This window comes from Talpa occidentalis, unplaced genomic scaffold (assembly GCF_014898055.3).
Source record: "Talpa occidentalis isolate TD23 unplaced genomic scaffold, MPIMG_talOcc4v2.1 talOcc4.13, whole genome shotgun sequence".
Lineage (NCBI taxonomy): Eukaryota > Metazoa > Chordata > Mammalia > Eulipotyphla > Talpidae > Talpa > Talpa occidentalis.
In genome coordinates, this window is record NW_023601322.1 from 28413743 (window position 1) to 28433373 (window position 19631).

A 19631-nucleotide genomic window follows, 5' to 3' on the forward strand; every position below is an offset into this window, starting at 1 on the left:
TACATGAAATGAATCTACGCGTATAAATTAACATATAATAAGTATTCAATAAAAATGCTACTTTCTTCCTGTTATCTTATTCTCACTTACTCAAGAATTTGGAGAAAGAAACCCTCATCTGAATCTATAAAGAGATCTCTCCAAAAGACTCTTGGTATTGAGCATTTTTCTCAAAATCGATAAGCTTGGAGAGGCTTACAGGCAAAGAAACTAATTATAGTCGCCAACACCCTTACCCATGGCCCATGATACATTTTTCTAGAATGGCAACTCAAAGATGTAAATGTTTCTACTTCCATATCCATTTACACCAAGGATTAGTAATTTCTAAAAGCTCAAGCAGGGTGTGTGTAACCTGTGTAGTATAGGCCCCAGAACTTGGTTTATTGCTCTATGGTTGCCATCTTGAAATTCTTACTGATCTTATATTTGACCTTGAATTTTATAAATATATCCTCATGGAACAAGGGAGCATGTATGTAAGCAGAAGATAAATGCTGGCATGCATTTGTAGGATCAGGCCAGGCCTGCAGGCACAGTGGCAAAGGGCAGTGTGTATACCAAAAAGTTGTCTTGCTTGCCTGGTGTGCACATTCATGCCAGAAGCAGTTTTGAGTGCCGCTGGGCCCCAGGGGCATAACTGGGGCTAGGACCTAACCCTAGGTTAGCAACAGTGCTGGTGGTGGCAATAGTGATAGGCTGGCTTGCCTGTCTTCCTAGAGTCCATACCCTAAGCAAAATTATTAGTTCTCTGGCCTAAGCACTGGGGTAAGAACTGCTAATGTTTAGACAATAAATATCAGTAAATAACAGCATATACAAGGAAATTGCAATAAAGTGTAGCAAAGAAATATTAGGATTCTTTAAAGAATCTTGAATATCTGGTTTTAAAAACTGGTAACCCATTGCAAAGTAAATATCCACAGGCTTACAAAGAGAAATTAAATGTAAAGATTGTTGACTTTGATAGAAGGAACAATGTTTTCATATGCACCATTAAGTGAACCAATTAATGAGGAATACAATATTAAAATTACTTTTTCTTTATCATTGAAGATAGAGTAGTAGAAAGCATATATAGGCATTCTGAATTATATAGAAATTGTTAAGTGAGTAATTTCTTGTTTGATCTCTACAAGTTAAAGGATATGCTTGAGAAAACATTAAAATGACATTGCATAAATCCATGTTTAAAATTAAATTCAACATACATGAAACTAATATGTATATAGAGATAAATCTTTTAAGAAAAGTTTCATAATAATCTTCAACTACAGATACACTAAAATTTATGTTTTGAAGTAATTTATCAGAAATCTATTCTGCGGACAACTAAATTTAACAAAGGAACCAAAAATATACAAAAGAGAAAGAAAAGTCTCTTTAATAAATGGTGTTGGAAAAACTAGACAGCCACATGCAAGGGAATAAAACTAGACTACAGTCTTATAACATACACAAATTTAACTCATGGTGGATTAAAGACTTGACTGTAAGAACTGAAACCATGAAATGAATAGAGGAAAACCTAGGCAGTAAGCTTCTCAATATCGACCTTATTGATTTCTTTGTGGGTTGAACTCCAAAGGCGAGGAAATCAAAAGCAAAAGTAAGCAAATGGAACTACATCAAACTAACAAGTTTCTGTACGGTGGAAGAAACCATCATCATAGTGAAAAGGGAACTGACTGAATGGCAGAAGATATTTCCAAATCACACATCTGATAAGAGGTTAGTGTCCCAAATACATAGAAAACTCATAAAACTCAAAATAGGCAGAAGAATCAAAAAGACGTTTCATCCAAGAAGACATAATACAGATGGCCAAAAGGCATAAGAAAAGATGTTCATTATTTATGATTATGAAAATTCAAATCAAAACAACGAGATACTACCTCACACCTACAGAATGGTTATTATCAAAAAAAACCAAGAGACAATAAAGTGTTGGCGAGGATGTAGAGAAAAACGAACCCCACTACAGTGTTGGTAAGAATGTAAATTAGTGAGTGCAGTCACTATGGAAAACAGACAGTAGGTTCCTCAAAAAAACAGAAATACCACATGATCTATCTAGCCCACTTTTGGGTGTTTATCTCAAGTACATAAAAACACTAAGATATGCACTCCTATGTTCCTCACACTATTACTTAAAATGGCCAAGATATGACAACGACCTAACTGGATAGAGATAATATGGCACATGAAGACAATAGAACACTACTCAGCTATTAAAAAAAAAAGGTGAGCTTTTGATGTCTGTGTCAACATGGATGGACCTTGAGGGTATAACATGCCAAGTAGATGGACAAAGACAAATATGTGATTTTACTCATGTGGAATAGAAAGGAACAAAGCAGAGGAAAGGGGTTGGAGGGGGGATGAAATGGGTAACAAGGGTCAATTGTACAGTGATGGATGGAAACTAGACTTGGTGGTGATCATGATGTAGTGTGTACCGATGTCGAATTACAATGTTGTATACCTGAAACTTATAAGCCAATGTTACTTAAATAAAAATTTATTAAGAAAAAAAATCACAATGTTGTCATTGCTTATAAAATAGTCATAAGGGCTCTAATGTTAGTTGCATCAGCAGATTCTTCTCAGAATGAAAAATTGACAAAATTTAAGTGTGATCTTTCCTTTGCCAAGAGTGATTGATTTGTTAATTATATCACTTTAAGTTGCTAAAAGTATAAATTTTGATGATCTAATAAATGCTTTTAAAGAAAAGTGAGTCAGAAAAATCTTTGATCAAGTTATCACATTAATAAAGTATTCTTATTTATTACACTATATAAAATTAAGACATCAAAACGTAGTTTTTTGTCTACCTGTGGGTTTATATTATTACTCATGTATCATTGTTATCAGATAGGTTTTATAAATTTGTTCTAAAGAAAAGTACTTTTTTTATTTTAGTATTTTTAACTGCACTTTTCCATCCTACCTTTTGAACAAAGGGGCTATACAGGTCTTGTAAGTTATATAGTTGGCTCTGCCCACAAGTCCCAGGCAAGAGCAGGCTACCGACTCAGGCACAAAAATATAAGATTTTCTATGGCATGAGAACCTGCACATTGGAATCCCTTTCAGCAGAAATATTTTCTGCAGCTTTTATCATCATAGCATCAAGGCATTGTTTCAATACAGTTATTTCTATTATTCAAAACAATGGTTTCCGTGTTCAACCAAAACATCTTTAAGGTGTAAGCCAATGAGTTGGATATTGTTACCAACACTGTTTGTTGATAAGCAAGACAGATGTACTTTATGTAGGCTTTCTGGAACCTACCTTGGAAATCTGAGGCAATCTTGTGGTAATAATCATCTTTTCATATAGGTCATTCAATTTTTTTTTAAATTAGAAACAACTCTTGGCCTATATTTTCCTATGTAATTTCATGCTTAAAAGATCTAGTGAGAAATGCTCTGATTGAGGAAATCTTTATGAAAAAATGAAGTTAGAATAATTAGTGATAAGACCATATATCAAAAATAGATCTTTCAGAAATGCAAACTGAAATTCAGAGTAATGACATGGATTTGTGTTTAAAAGACTGATTTAAGAAGTTCCAACTTATGTAATCATCTGGAAAAAAAAGTTACGGGATTCAAATTCCTTCCCAGTATTCTTATTTAGATCCATATATAATATAATAAAAAAATCCTTATAGTATGAACAAGAATGACCCACAAAACCATAGAAAGCTTGGTTTTATGTATTAGGATAAGTTAGGTTATTTAGAAATAACAAATTAACCTAAACATTCAAATGGCTTCACACCACTGAAATATATTTCATCCTTATGCTAAATGCTTAAAGTAGGTCTAGCCAGACAGTTGATCTGCTATTTTATGGTGTCATCACCTGAAACATGTGAGTGTCTACTAATGCTCTCAGGTAAGAGAAACTAAAGAACTAATTGTTTTTATGTTTTCCACCATCTGGAAGTGACAAGACACGTCTTACATCTGATTGATGAGAACAAGCCACGTAGCTCCAGAAGAGGAGGAGAACTGAAAATTGGCAAACACTAGCAATACCTATCCATCGAGGACCTGGTCTCAGAAATAATTTAAAATAATTATCTTATTTTACCAATGAGAAAATTAAGGTCCAGAGAAGTAAAAGTGAACTGGTTGGGATCAATATCAAGTGAGTGGCAGAGTAAAGGAGTTTTTTACCCAGGCCTCTTGACTAGCCTAGAGTATCTCCAATTTTTCCACCAAGATAAATAAGATGTGTAACTAAAGGAAAAATAGATGAAGAAAATGGTTGCTGTGTCCCACCACATTTTATTTTAAAAGTATAGTATGACTTATTTGTAACTCAGTGTAATCACATCTACACTCCTAATCAAGTGGGCCATCGTTTCAACCAACAATTCAATGCACCCTAAAGTGCAAATGCTTATCTTCATTATTTGGCTGATATAAAAATTCCATCTTTCTAGAAGTCACATTCAATTATGTATTACACTGTGTCAGAAGAATGAGAACTGTTTGTGGTAGGAAGGGCCTCGTGTGGTACCTAATAGTGAATTTTGTTCAAAGAGTGTATTAATATCAGCAAAGACCAAAACATTTGGCAGGTCAAAAACAACAAAATAGGAAAGATTATTTTCAAAACCAAAGCTTGAGAAATCACTCAATTTTACACCAGAATTATATATGCACTAAAACAATAAAAAATGAATTCCAATGGTATTTTGTACTAAATATCAGCAAAGGGCAGTGTGCTTATAAATTGTGTTCTGAGAGCAGTGTGTCTAAGTTTGCTGAGGTGACATGTGACTGGTGGCTTCAAAGTTGATTAGCTTGATCTGACTCTAGTGGGCACAGTTGGCATTCAAACAATTTAAAGGGAAATATAACTTATACAAATGTATATGCTATCATCCCCCAAAAGAGACTATATTTTAGCCACAGGGGTTGCCTCTGTTGGCCCTTCTTGCCTCTCTACCTCATAGAGTCAGTACTCATGACTTACCTAGGTACACAGCCTTACTTTAACAGCTTCATTATGAAGGGGTAATAAGCAAAAGGGCTATTTGGTTTATTCTGCCATCCAGAAAACAATCTGAACTTGTACTGTCCTCCTTGAGTTCTCTTTCTAGCTTTGTTGCTTCCGAGCTAGAAAGACACCAAGACATAACCCAAGCAAGGATGTAGGTTCTCCTAATTTGACTTGATTCCATGCCACCATGGAATCACTCAAGAAAGGAATAATCTGACACTGAACAGTGTTTGTGAATATTAGCATAGGCCAGGAAATAAATTAATTTCATGACTCATTCCACACACTGTATTGGATGAGAACCTAATTGTGATGCTAGAGCTTTCCCTTTCCATTGTCTTTGTCATCTTCTGTGATTTCAGTAGACTTCTCTTGATTTTCCATCTATAAAACCAACAACCTCCTATTTTCTTGCCCTTTTAAAATTAAGTTATTATTTTATTTTCTTACATAATTGTTCAGTTTTGTACAATATTTGATTTCTCCCTTCAGATGGAGTCCCTATAATTTTCCCACTCCCATGGTACCTGTGAACCATCACCATAGTCCCTTGTACTCTTCCCTCCTGTTTTGTCCCTTTTCCCTCCTCTTTCCCTGCAGTGTGCTTCAGATCTCTGGTTTGTCTGAAACCTTTGTCTTTTTCCTGAACCTTTCTTCGGTTTCCCTATACTCTCCCTATAAGTGAGAGCATCCAATATTTTTCTTTTTGCTTCTGACTTATTTCACTTAGCACAATCCCTTCCAGCTCTGTTCATGTCTGCCTTTTAAGTGATGGAATATAATAGGGATCAATTATTAACTCTAATATCTTAGGTGATTCCATCCATTCTTATAACTCAACCAAAATCATTGAAATTCATATGTAACCAAAAAAGGCATTAAATTGCAAAAGCAACCTTAAGAACAAAGGAAAGAAATGGAGCTATCAGGTTACCTAACTTCGAAGTTTACTATAAAGCAAGAGAATTAAAAACAATATGGTTTTTGGCACAAATACAGATTCATTGACCAATGGAACAGAATTGAGAGCCCAGAAATAAATCCACATGTATACCATCATTCCATTTATGATAAAGCATCCATTCCCCACAAAAAGGGGAAAAGACATTCTCCTTAACAAATGGTGCTGGGAAGTTATGGAAACAACCTAACTGCTCTTTGGCGTGGCAGTGGATTAAGATGATGTGGCATATATACACAATTTAATACTACTCACCTATAAAGAAAGAAACCTTTTTTAGTGAATTATAGCTGGCCATCTAGTGTAAATAAAACAAAAACAAAGAAATAAGCAAACAAAGAGCAGGTCCAATATAAATTGATAGTCACTAAACTTAAGTGGGTACTAAACATTTTCTGACAAACTACTGTATTTCTCTAATCAGTTGTTTTGTTCTTATTTCCTCTTTTCTCATTATTAATCCTATACAGATGGCCTTGCTTCCCACTTCAGAGAAAACAGAGGTCATTAGAGAGAAATTATCTTTACTCTATCAAGTTAACAAGTCTTTTAACACTCATCAGTTCCTCCTTTTACACTGAAAGAAGTGATTCTTCTCTTAGACAAGGCCAACAACTTTCTTTGTGCTCCTTGGGAAGCTGTTAGTATTGATTATCCACTCTAGCACCTTCAATCTTTTCCTGCCTACTGGTAACCAAGTGCACTTAAGTAGTTCTCTCCTTTCCATAACCAAATCATTTATCAATTTATTCTAGCTTTGATTCCATCTTCTACTATTCTACTAAAATTGAAATTATTATACTTATTGATGACCTTCATGATGCTAGATCCAACAGACTTTTTGTAGTCATTATTTTACACATCACCTCTGCACAATTCATTGTGACTGACTGCTTCTTTATAAATCTGAAGCTGTTTTTTTGACATAAAACATACAGAAAAGTGCACCCTATTTAAAGCACACAGATCAGTGGTTTTTTTTTTTATTTTTTATTTTTTATTTTATTTTTTTTTTAATTAATAAATTTTATTTTTATATTCCCCATACAATTGCAATCCCCCCATTCTGACCCCAATCCCTCCCCTCCCGCCCCCCCACCCCCAAAAAGTGTCTCTGGTTCATAGTTTTTGTTGATTTTGATTTTCACTTTCTTATAGTTATTCATTTTCCTGGTCCCTTATTTAAGTTTTCTAGATCCCTGCTATGAGTGAGACCATCCGGTATTTTTCTTTTTCTTTTTGGCTTATTTCACTGAGCATGATCCCTTCCAGCGCCATCCATGTTGCTGCAAATTGCATGTGTTTATCTTTTTTGAATGCTGAGTAATATTCCATGGTATATATGTACCACATCTTCTTGATCCAGTCATCTATTTTTGGGCATTTGGGCTGTTTCCAAAGCTTAGCTATTGTAAACAGTGCTGCTATAAACATAGGGGTGCAGGTGTTCTTTGGAATTGATGTTTCTGTGTTCTTTGGGTAAATACCTAGGAGTGGAATTGCTGGATCCTGTGGAAGCTCTATGTTTAGTAGGTCCAGAAATCTCCACACAGCTCTCCATAGTGGTTGGACCAGTTTGCACTCCCACCAACAGTGCAGAAGAGTTCCTTTTTCTCCACAACCTCGCCAACATTTGTTGTTGCTAGTTTTTTTAATATGTGCCATTTTCACTGGTGTAAGATGGTATCTCATGGTAGTTTTGATTTGCATTTCCCTGATTGCAAGTGATGTTGAACATTTTTTCATATGCCTGTTGGCCATTCGCATTTCCTCTTCAGAGAAGTTTCTTTTTAGCTCCTCTGTCCATTTTTTGACTGGATTATTTTCTTTGTTGTTGTTGAGTCTCATCAGCTCTTTGCAGATTTTTGTGATCAGTCCTTTATCATTAGTGTTGGGTGCAAAAATGTTCTCCCAGTTGGTGGGGTTTCTCTTTGTTTTTGTTATTGTCTCTTTTGCTGTGCAGAAGCTCTTTAATTTGATGTAGTCCCAGCTGTTGATCTTTGCCTTCACTATCACTGCTTTGGGTGATGTGTCTGTAAAGATGTCTTTGATATGCAAATCACGTAGTGTTTCACCTATATTTCCTTCTATGTATTTTATGGTTTCAGGTCTTATGTCTAGTTCTTTAATCCATTTTGAGTTGATTTTTGTATATGGTGTGAGGTAGTGGTCAAGCTTCATTCCTTTGCATGTAGCGACCCAGTTTTCCCAGCACCATTTATTGAACAAACTTTCTTTGCTCCAATGCATAGTCTTTGCTCCTTTGTCAAAGATTAGTTGACCATAAATCTGTGGGTTTATTTCTGGATTTTCTATTCGATTCCATTGGTCTGTATGTCTGTTCTTGTTCCAATACCATGCAGTTTTGATGATTATGGCTTTGTAGTAGAGTTTGAAGTCTGGGAGTGTGATGCCTCCATTCCCTTCTTTTTTTTTCAGGAGAGCTTTGGCTATTCGGGTTTTTTGTGATTCCATATGAATTTCATCAATAATTGTTCTATTTCTTTGAAGAATGACATTGAAATTTTGATTGGAATAGCATTGAATCTGTATATTGCTTTTGGTAGGATGGCCATTTTAATAATGTTTATTCTCCCAATCCATGAGCAGGGGATATCTCTCCATTTCTTTGTGTCTTCTTCTATTTCTTTTAACAGTGTTTTATAGTTTTCTTTGTATAGGTCCTTTACCTCTTTTGTTAGATTTATTCCCAAATATTGATTTTTTTTGTTTCAATAATAAAAGGGATGGTTTTTTTGATTTCTTCTTCTTCAGATTTATTGTTTGTATATAGGAAGGCTACTGACTTTTGCGTGTTGATTTTGTATCCTGCCACTTTACTGAACTGATTGATGAGTTGAATTAGTTTTTCTGTGGAGTTTTTGGGGTTCTCTATGTATATTATCATATCATCTGCAAATAGTGATAGTTTGACTTCTTCTTTTCCTATTTGGATTCCTTGGATGTCTTTCTCTTGTCTTATTGCTCTGGCTAGGACTTCCAGTATTATATTGAAAAGCAGTGGTGAAAGTGGACATCCTTGTCTTGTTCCAGATCTTAATGGAATTGCTTTCAGCTTTTCACCATTGAGAATGATACTGGCTGTTGGCTTGTCATATACGGCCTTTATGATGTTGAGGTACGTTCCTTGTATCCCAAGAATTTCAAGGGCTTTTATCATGAATGGGTGTTGCACTTTGTCGAAAGCTTTCTCAGCATCTATTGATATTATCATATGGTTTTTATATTTCTTTTTGTTGATGTGTTGGATAACGCTGATTGATTTTCGGATGTTAAACCATCCTTGTGTCCCTGGAATGAATCCTACTTGGTCGTGGTGAATTATCTTATGGATACATTGTTGGATTCTGATAGCTAAAATTTTATTGAGGATTTTTGCATCAGTGTTCATTAGGGAGATTGGCCTATAGTTTTCTTTTTTGTGTTGTCCTTGTTCGGTTTTGGTATTAGTGTAATGTTGGCTTCATAGAACGTGTTAGGTATTATACCTTCCTTCTCAATTTTTTGGAAGAGTTTGTGAAGGATAGGTACCAATTCGTCTCTGAATGTTTGGTAGAATTCATTTGTAAATCCATCAGGTCCTGGGCTTTTGTTTTTGGGGAGGTTTTTGATTACCATTTCAATTTCGCTAATTGTAATTGGTCTGTTTAGGTGTTCTATTTCTTCTTTATCTAGCTTTGGGTGATTGTAGAGTTGTAGGAATTTGTCCATCTCCTCTAGATTGTTAAACTTGTTTCCATATAACTGTTCATAGTAGTTATTAATAATTCTTTTGATTTCTGCTGTGTCCGTTGTGATTTCTCCTCTTTCATTTATTATCCTATTTATTTGTGCTTTCTCCCTTTTTGCCCTTGTGAGCCTGGCAAGGGGTTATCTATTTTATTTATTTTTTCGAAGAACCAGCTCTTGGTTTCATTGATCTTTTGGATTGTTTTTTTAGTTTTGATTTCATTTATTTCTGCTTTGGTTTTTATTATTTCTTTTCTTCTACTGGTTTTGGGGCTTTTTTGTTGTTCTTTTTCTAGATCTTTGAGTTTCGAGATTAGGTTGTTTCTTTGAGTTCTTTCTTGTTTCTTGATGTGAGCATCTATTGCTATATATTTTCCTCTTATTACTGCTTTTGCTGCATCCCATACATTTAGGAAATTGGTGTCCTCCTTGTCATTCAATTCAAAGAATTTTTTAATTTCTTCTTTTATCTCCTCGTTAGTCCAGTGGACTTCCAGTAGTGTGGGTTTCAATCTCCACGAGGTAGGAGAATACCTTGCCTTCTCTTTATGGTTTATTCTAGTTTGATGCCTTCATGGTCAGAAAAGATGGTTGGTATGATTTCAATCTTGGTGTATCTGTTGATGTTTGTCTTGTGCCCCAGTATATGATCGATCCTAGAGAATGATCCGTGTGCGCTTGAGAAAAATGTATACTCAGATTTTTTTGGGTTTAGTGTTCTATATATGTCTGTTAAGCCTAAGCACTCTAGATCCTTATTTAGAGCTTTAGTGTCTTTACTTATTTTTTGTCTTGTTGATCTATCCATTGTTGATAGTGGTGTGTTGAAGTCTCCCACTACGTATGTGTTTTCTCTGATGTCTGTTTTCAGAGATGCCAATAGTTGTCTGATATATTTTGGTGCTCCTTCGTTTGGTGAATATATGTTAATGAGTGTTATTTCTTCTTGAAGTATTATCCCCTTGATCATAATGTAATGACCACTGGGGTCTCTTTTTATCTTTTTAAGTTTGAAATCTGTTTTATCTGATATGAGTATAGCTGTTCCTGCCTTCTTTTTTGGTCCATTTGCTTGTAGAATTGTTTTCCATCCTTTAACTTTGAGTCTATTTTTATCTTTTGCAGCTAAATGTGTTTCCTGGAGACAGCAAAAGGTTGGGTTTTGTTTCTTAATCCAGCCTGCAACTCTGTGTCTTTTTATTGGAGAGTTTAGTCCATTTACATTTAGAGTTAGTATTGATATGTTAGCATCTGTATTTGCCATTGTGTTTGTCTTTCCTTTGATTTTATTTATTATTCTTTTAATAACTTTCTTTGGCCTTCTTTTGTTGTTATTCGTACCTCTGAGGTTCTGGCTTTAGGACTCCTTGTAGTATTTTTTGAAGTGGGGGTTTAGTCGCAATGAAATTCCGGAGTTTCTGTTTGTCTGGGAAGGTCCATATTCTTTCTTCAAAGAGGAAGGAGAGCTTTGCGGGATAGAGTATTCTTGGTTGGCATCTGTTTTCTTGGAGTCTGTTGACTATGTCCCTCCACTCTCTCCTTGCCCGTAGTGTTTCTTCAGAGAAGTCTGATGTCAGTCTGATTGGGTTCCCTTTGAATGTTATCTGTTTCTTCCCTCTTGTTAGTTTCATTATTTTTTCTTTGTCTTGGATTTTTGGGAGCTTTACTATTATGTGTCTTGCTGTATTTTTCCTTTCGTCATGGAAGTTTGGTGTTCTTCTTGCTTCTTGTATATCAATTTTCAGATCCTTCTTAGCGTTTGGGAAGTTCTCTTCAATTATATCCATGAATATTTTCTCTGTTCCTACATCTCTCTCCTCTCCTTCTGGGATTCCTATAACTCTTATATTTCCTTTCCTCATGGAGTCAGATAGTTCCCGAAGTCTTTCTTCGGTCTTTTTCCTTCGTACTTCTCCTTCCTTTTCTGTTTTAGTTCTTTTTATTTCTGTGTCTTCAAGAGTACTTATTCGTTCTTCCATTTCATCTATTCTGCTTTCACTGCTTTTCCCAGAGTTCTTTAGCGTCTCCATTAATTCTTTGATCTCCTGCATTTCTTTTACTTCCCTCTTTAGGGACTCAATTTCATTCTTCTGGTCATTAATTATTTTCCCCTTATCATTGTTTTCCTTTATGACTTCTGTCAGTTTTTAATCACAGCAATTTTAAATTCTCTATCTGGAAGGCTCAGAAGTTCTTCCAAGTTACTGTCGTTGCAATCTGGTAGATGGTTTTCTTTTTGTGGTGTGCTATTTTGCTGAGGAGTTGCTGGGTTGCATGTTGTTTTTCTACTCCCTACTGCCTGTTTTCTAATTTGCCGTATTCCTTGTGACACTGTGTTGCTGGTACCGGCTGGCATCTTGGGCGACCTTCCCAGCTCACCACTGGCTCCTCTGGGGAACTTCTGCTGGGTTCACAAGTCTCCAGCAAAGACAGGTCCCTGCTCTGTCTCCTCGGTGAGCCTTCTGCTGGGTTCACACAGTCTCCAGCAAGAAGGGTCCCTGCTGCAAAATTCCAGAGCCTGGGACGCGCTCCCCTGCACGCCCGGTCTGCCCCAGCGGTGGGTGCTGCTCCCCTCTGGGCTGGAACTGCAGGCTAGAAGGTGCCTGGTGTGGGCAAGCCTCCCAGCTTAACCTCTGTCTCCTCGGTGAGCCTTCTGCTGGGTTCACACAGTCTCCAGCAAGAAGGGTCCCTGCTGCAAAATGCCGGTGCCGGCGACGCGCTCCCCTGAACGCCCGGTCTGCCCCAGCGGTGGGTGCTGCTCCCCTCTGGGCTGGAACTGCAGGCTAGAAGGCGCCCAGCATGGGCAAGCCTCCCAGCTTACCTCTGTCTCCTTGGTGAGCCTTCTGCTGGTTCACACAGTCTCCAGCAAGAAGGGTCCCTGCTGCAAAATGGCGATGCGGGAACGAGCTCCCTGCACGCCCAGTCTGCCCCAGCGGTGGTGCTGCTCCCCTCTGGGCTGGAACTGCAGGCTAGAAGGTGCCCGGTGTGGGCAAGCCTCCCAGCTTAACCTCTGTCTCCTTGGTGAGCCTTCTGCTGGGTTCACACAGTCTCCAGCAAGAAAGGTCCCTGCTGCAAAATGGCGATGTGGGAACGAGCTCCCCTGAACGCCCAGTCTGCCCCAGCGGTGGGTGCTGCTCCCCTCTGGGCTGGAACTGCAGGCTAGAAGGTGCCCGGTGTGGGCAAGCCTCCCAGCTTAACCTCTGTCCTCGGTGAGCCTTCTGCTGGGTTCACACAGTCTCCAGCAAGAAGGGTCCCTGCTGCAAAATGTCGGTGCCGGTGACGCGCTCCCCTGCACGCCCGGTCTGCCCCAGCGGTGGGTGCTGCTCCCCTCTGGGCTGGAACTGCAGGCTAGAAGGCGCCCAGCATGGGCAAGCCTCCCAGCTTACCTCTGTCTCCTTGGTGAGCCTTCTGCTGGTTCACACAGTCTCCAGCAAGAAAGGTCCCTGCTGCAAAATGGTGATGCGGGAACGAGCTCCCCAGATCAGTGGTTTTTAGCTTATTAATAAAGTGCAAATATTAGCAAGTTGAATCCAACAATGTATAACAGAATTTATATACCACATTCAAGTCAGATTTACCCTGGATATGCAAGATTGATTCAACATTTGGAAAAATCAATTAATGCAATCTATCACATCAACAGGAAAAAAAGAAAAACACAATAATATCAATTAATAAAAAAGTATTTGACAACACCCAACACTCATTTATGTATTCTTAATGTCAGTTATTCAATAAGTAATTAATTAAACTACCTTGTTAAAATTATTTTCTTTAAAAATTTAATTGTCCAAATATGAAAGAAAAATGAAAAGAAAAATGAAAGTTCCCTAAACACTCCCTAAACACCACCCAATTATCCAATAATGCCAATCCCATTATCCTCCCCAGAAATCAACATTAACAGGAAAGAATATATGCCTAAATCTTTGTTTTAGTGATTACATGCATATATGTATTATATATATACAAATACCATACCAAATATGGTATGGTACAAATACCATACCAAATACCATACCAAATACATATAAATATAGAGACATGTATTTATTTATTTATTTATTTATTATTATTTATTTAATTTATTTATTTATTAAAGATTTATTTATTTATACAAGCACTGGGTACAGTCAGAAGTGCAGGAGGGTGAGAGAATTCACCAGAGCCAGAGCGGGGAGCAGTGGACGGCAGGAGAGGTCTGCGCGCCATGTGGGACCCTCCTCCGGTGGCCGGGGAGCAGCCAGGAATTGAACCAGTGCTGCATAGGCTGTGGGCAGCTTTGTAACCCAGCCCTCAACCGCTGCGCCACCGGGAGGCCCGACACATGTATTTAAACACTTAAATGGAATCATGCTTATGTACTGACATCATCTACATTTTCATTTAGCGTTTTGGCAATTGTTGCACAACAGTGTATACAGATCTACCTAATTCTTGTAAAACGCGCAAGTGTTCTTTTATGGATGAATCTACATAGTCTTTATTATCTTATTCTAGCTAAACTTTGTACTTAGCATTTCTGTTATCTTAAGGAAATATCAGTATTTGGTCATTAGTGTTGATTTAAGGACAATTTGTTTGAAAACATTTTCTTTAAACTATGCTGTTCTTGAACTTTCTTCTACTACATTCACACAAGATAATGTCAACATAACTTGTTTCAATGAGCAGAAATAAAATGCAAGACACAGTGAAGAGTTCAGGAAATCTCAGATAAAATAGCTCAAATGAGGTTTGCTTTTTACCGTGCCATAAACTAGCCAAATTTAGAAAGTTTTAGTATCTAGATGTGAAAAGCACTTTTTACTCACATTCTTGCCAACCAGTCCCCAAAGTCTCTAAGCAAGGAATGAAGAGCTCAGGCATCATTCTAGCCCAAGAAGTATCTTTCCTAATATTTTAATGCTATTAGTTCTATAGTGCCAGTTAAATTGAAATTCTGTTGGTTTAAAAGTTCAACTCCTATTTCTATGCCAATTTTGTGGTTCCAACCTCCAGATCCATAAAGTTTATGTTACCTATTGTGCTGTGACTTAAAAAAGTTGTTCAGTTGGTGAAACTTCACTCTGACAGGTTTTTCATTTAAACCAAGCTGTAGCTAGACACTTCGAGCAAAGTAGAACAATTCAATGGGCTACATTTACACACACACACACACTCACTTTTCCAATAGATGGCCATCCTATTTCATCTATTTTAAATGACATGGTTTCTCAGGCACCAGTATCTCACTGTGGTTTTGATTTGCATTTCCTGGATGATGAACATTTTTTTAATGTGCCTGTTGGCCATCTGTATGTCTTCTTTGGAGAAGTGCCTATTTAGCTCTTCTCCCCAGTTTTTGACTGAGTTATTTGTTTTCTTTTCGATGAGTTGTATGAGTTCTTTGTTGATCTCGATAATAGCCCCTTGCTAGATGTATGGCATTACAAATATTTTCTCCCATTCAGTAGGGAGTTTCTATGTTTTAGTTACAGTCTCTTTCCTCATGCTTATACCTCCAACTATTGGAAACTTAAGATATCTTCATTATTTTCCAGAATTTTAATCATTTGTGAAATCATGATGCAAGATAATGGGTATTTAATATAAAATGCTCTATTTTCTGTGGAGTTATAAGTTACTATTAATTATGAATTAAAGCCTAATTTAGTATGGTTGGAAGCGATCATGAGAAGTGAAATTTTGCACCCAATCTTGGCTATCTTGAGAGAAAAGCACTGCTAGGCAGCTTGGAGTCAAAAAATGTTACCTGATAGGTTCATGGAAGAAAGGAGTAAGGGGACTGCTGGTGAAAGAATAACCAAACCAAGAGAAGTGCTTGTCAGGCAATTCTGCCAGGCCAAAGTGAGGCGATGTTACCCTGTTTATTAGCATGCACTTTAGAAAGTTCAGGGCACGTATGGATAGCGTTCATTCTATTTAACATTACACATTACTGAAAACACATCGATAACATAAATAATTCATCAGAGCATTGTTTGAAATTTAAGATTACAAAGCATTCTGTTTTATGACTCTTTGTACTTTCAAGAGAAAGACAATATAGATAGATAGACTTCATAACCTTATATGAACCTATTAGGGAGAACAATTCAACAGAAAAGAAATTGCCCCCTGCACCCCTATCAACAATTTCTCTGTGATCGTGCCACAGGCTGTTATATTTAGACTTCAGTAAAACCAGATGTTCAGGGGACAGAATGAGTTAGAGATTAAGGTGTTCAGTTTGTTCTGGGCGCCATGATTGAAGGTAGAAGACTAGAACTGATTGTCTGCAAAGAACATTTTGGGGAAGGAAGAAACCTGAAATTTTTTGTTATTTAAGGTAGCAAATTATAATCCTCCATCTTCTGGTCACAAAGGTGATAAAGGTTGGCAGAGGGCAAATCATAAGACAACAGAAAGCAATGGATATACAGTTAAAGAGCCACCCACTTTGTTGTAGGTGTAAATAGCTCCCAAAAGAATCATTCATTAAATGGTGTCATTGTTATGAGTTAGAGACTTTTTACCTAATTCTGGATATGGCTGCATGGAAAAGCATGTTTGGGATAAATTATGCATCTTAATTGGCCATAGTATATGATGTCTTGATGAAAATGAGAGATAGGGAACATCCAGATAAGGATAATAGTAAACAGTATGATTCTTGAAAAGATAACTGCCCATCTCCTTTATTAAATGTAAAATGGAACACTCTCAATAAAGCAGCCCATATGCTGTGGCTGAGAGCTATGTTGGATTGGAATTATGGTGACCACTTTCTCCCAATGAACATGCCTCTCATCTCTAATGTTTATCTCATGTTACTTTGGCTCACCCCCACAGCCTGGGTTCGATCCCCGCCAGGGAGCTAGCCTACATGGTGCAGCAGATCTCTCCTGCCTGGCCTGCTGTTCCCCTCAGTGGTGTATTTCAGTAGATCTGCCTGTTCTGCTCGCCACTTTGTCTCTGGTGAATCTCCTCATCCCTACACCCTAGTTCTTGTATGCATTAATAAAAAAAATAAATCTTAAAAAAACACCCACATGTTATTTTGTGATGGGGGAGGTAAGAATAATGCAGAAAACTACATCTGATTTTACGGTTCCCACTTACTTTAATAGGTTTTAGTGAAAATTAGAACAATTCAATAGAAAGGAAGGAAATTTCAGAAGGGGAATAAACAAAAGAAAACAAGGGTAGCCAAATAGGGTGGAAATGTTTCAGTTGTTGTGAGCACATGGATTGAAGGCAGAAATTGATGGGGAAGGGCATCAGAGTTCTAATAGGGTATTATCAAGACTGGGGAACCCATTAGGTTTTCTCAGTGTTTTGCCAGTAAAAAGACCCAGACAAATCAACCCAGTTTGGAAGAATTTAGAAAACTGGATGACAAGGAAAAGCCCAATGAATTTGTTATTGAAATACAAGTGATGTCAATAAGAAAGATTGAATCTGATGAAGATTGATGGAAGGTCAGGATCTCCTGGCTCATTATAGTTGGCAGTAAGCCCGCATGGTAATTAAGCCTGACGTTCCTTGTTTGGGTGAATATAAATGATAAATGGAAGGAAGGAGATAAAGAATAAACAAACAGGATTATGCTAAAGTAAAAATCCAACATTACTTTGGCATTTCAAGAGAGGTCCAGGGTAAGAGAATAATAGTCTTAGTCTAAATTCAGATACATGGAAAGTAAAGCAATATGGTTTGCCAAAGCCACCTTTGCTTCTGAAAATTAACAATGTAATGTCAATCAACAAACATGAATGGCATCATCCTGGAAATGTCTTTGTCCTGAATTACTCTTTTTTTTTTTTTTTTTTTTTTTTTTTAGAGCATGTTTTATTTATTTTTGTTTGTTCGTTCGTTTTTTTTTGTTTATACATGCACTGGGTACAGTCAGAAGCGCGGGAGGGTGAGAGAATTCACCAGAGCCAGAGCAGGGAGCAGAGCAGGCAGAAGGACCAAAGTACACTGCTGAGGGGAGCAGCGGGCGGCAGGAGAGGTCTGGGCGCCATGTGGGACCCTCCTCTGGTGGCCGGGGAGCAGCCGGGGATCGAACCGGCGCCGCAGAGGTCGCCGGCAGGTTTGCAACCCAGTGCTCAACCGCTGCGCCACCGGGGAGGCCCTGTCCTGAATTACTCTTAACCTGAAAGATTCATTTAATCATTTTTTTCTTTTACAAAAAGTTCATTCTAATTGTGTGATTTAACTTTAATAATATTTTTCTCAAAAAGATACACAAGTCATTTTTAGAACATACCACATATTTTATAGCAGTGATTTATACTTAAGATTAAATTTATGTATAGGTCAAATAAAGAAGAAAAAAGGAGCTAAGTTTTATTGGAACAAAATCACACTGCAGCATTTCTAAGGTAACTTATAAGAGAGAAACATGTACATTTGCATTCTAATAATCAACTTTGTAACAGGTCAATCTAGACAATTCTATTTAGTACTGCTGATTCCCACTTCTTTTTATTTATTCATAGAATAATTTTTGTTTTCTTAACATTCAGGTATTTCACAATTTAGAAAAATGTAATCCAAAGAAAGTACATATGAAGTCAAAGAAAGAAAGAATTTGAAAGGAATATACTAATTACTAAAAATATTGACAGTGGGCTATACTATGTATATATAGTATATACAGTGGGTGGGAGGGTTTGGGTAATTTAAATGTTACTTTAAAAAATCTATATTACCATTGCTATATTACCATTGCAAAATATGCACAAGTGCTACCAAATTACTGGTATTAGTTTCTTTAAAAACTCATTAGTAAACAGGTTCTTGAATGGGTCTTCCCTAACCTCTATACACAACTTTATAAAAAGGATTACAGTTGACATTATGAGGGAGTGAATGATGGCTACCTATATTACTGCCAATTAATCTGATTTGGCACTTTAAACCTGACTTGGGATCATAGAGTTTAGGTGTGGCAAGAAAAAAATTTGAAATAGTTCACTATAGGTGATCATATTAATTTTTTGTAAATGCTAATAATGAGTATGTTCCTTAGAAGGCAATGTTAGTTTATAGTATTAAGTATATACTCTAAAATTCTGTGATATCTTTGATCTTAAACTCTGTTGAAACACAGTGTAATTTTTATTTCATTTAAAGAAAATAGCCCATTTAAATAAGTTCTCATCTGTTTACACATTTGCCATTCATCTGTTTTTAACTTTTCCTTAAACTGACAACTTTCTCTACTACCCTTCCTTCTGTCTTTCAAATAAACAATGCTACAAAGAAGAGATTTTAATTTCTTTTGACAGCAATGACTAGTTAAAGAGATCTTTGCCCCAGTCTGATTGTTTCAATCAGAAACTCATGATAACCTGCACTGATGATATAATGTCTGTAGCTGATGCCAACAGCATCCCCCCCCCCCCCCCCTGCCATTTTGAGCCACACTTATGCACATGGAAAACTCTATCAGTTGAAAAGAATTCTTCATTTTCTTAAATAACAGCTTTTGCCAATAGATTTTTCTCTCTTCTTTGTTCGGAGATCTCAAGGGGATCAACTTTACTTTTTTTTTTGTCTAAAATGAACGTGACAGAAGGGTTACCCTTTATGCAACAACAGGAGCAGAGAGAGCACAACAGACTGAAGTGCAGGGAATGAAATTAAAATTCGCATACTGACACACAAAAACTTATCTAAGTAAGGATACAATGCTAGCATGAAGCCTCTAACATGAATAAGAGTCAATGCCAAGTGACCACAGTTTGTACATTAGTAGAAACATTTTGCTGTTCACAAAATACTTACATTCAAAGGGATAAGAAAAAAGAATTGAGACAATATGTGGTGAAGCAAACTTACTGAAGGAACAGTTCTGGAAAAGTTACTAACTGCAACAGCACCTGAATGAGATGCAAAAGGAAACTG

General features: G+C 37.0%; 1 protein-coding gene across 2 annotated transcripts in view; it reads right to left on the reverse strand.

Moving 5' to 3' along the window:
* The window catches only part of KIAA1328 (KIAA1328 ortholog), a 264073-nt gene that overhangs the window by 6526 nt on the left and 237916 nt on the right, over positions 1–19631 (reverse strand). The gene's annotated exons all lie outside the window — the stretch shown is intronic.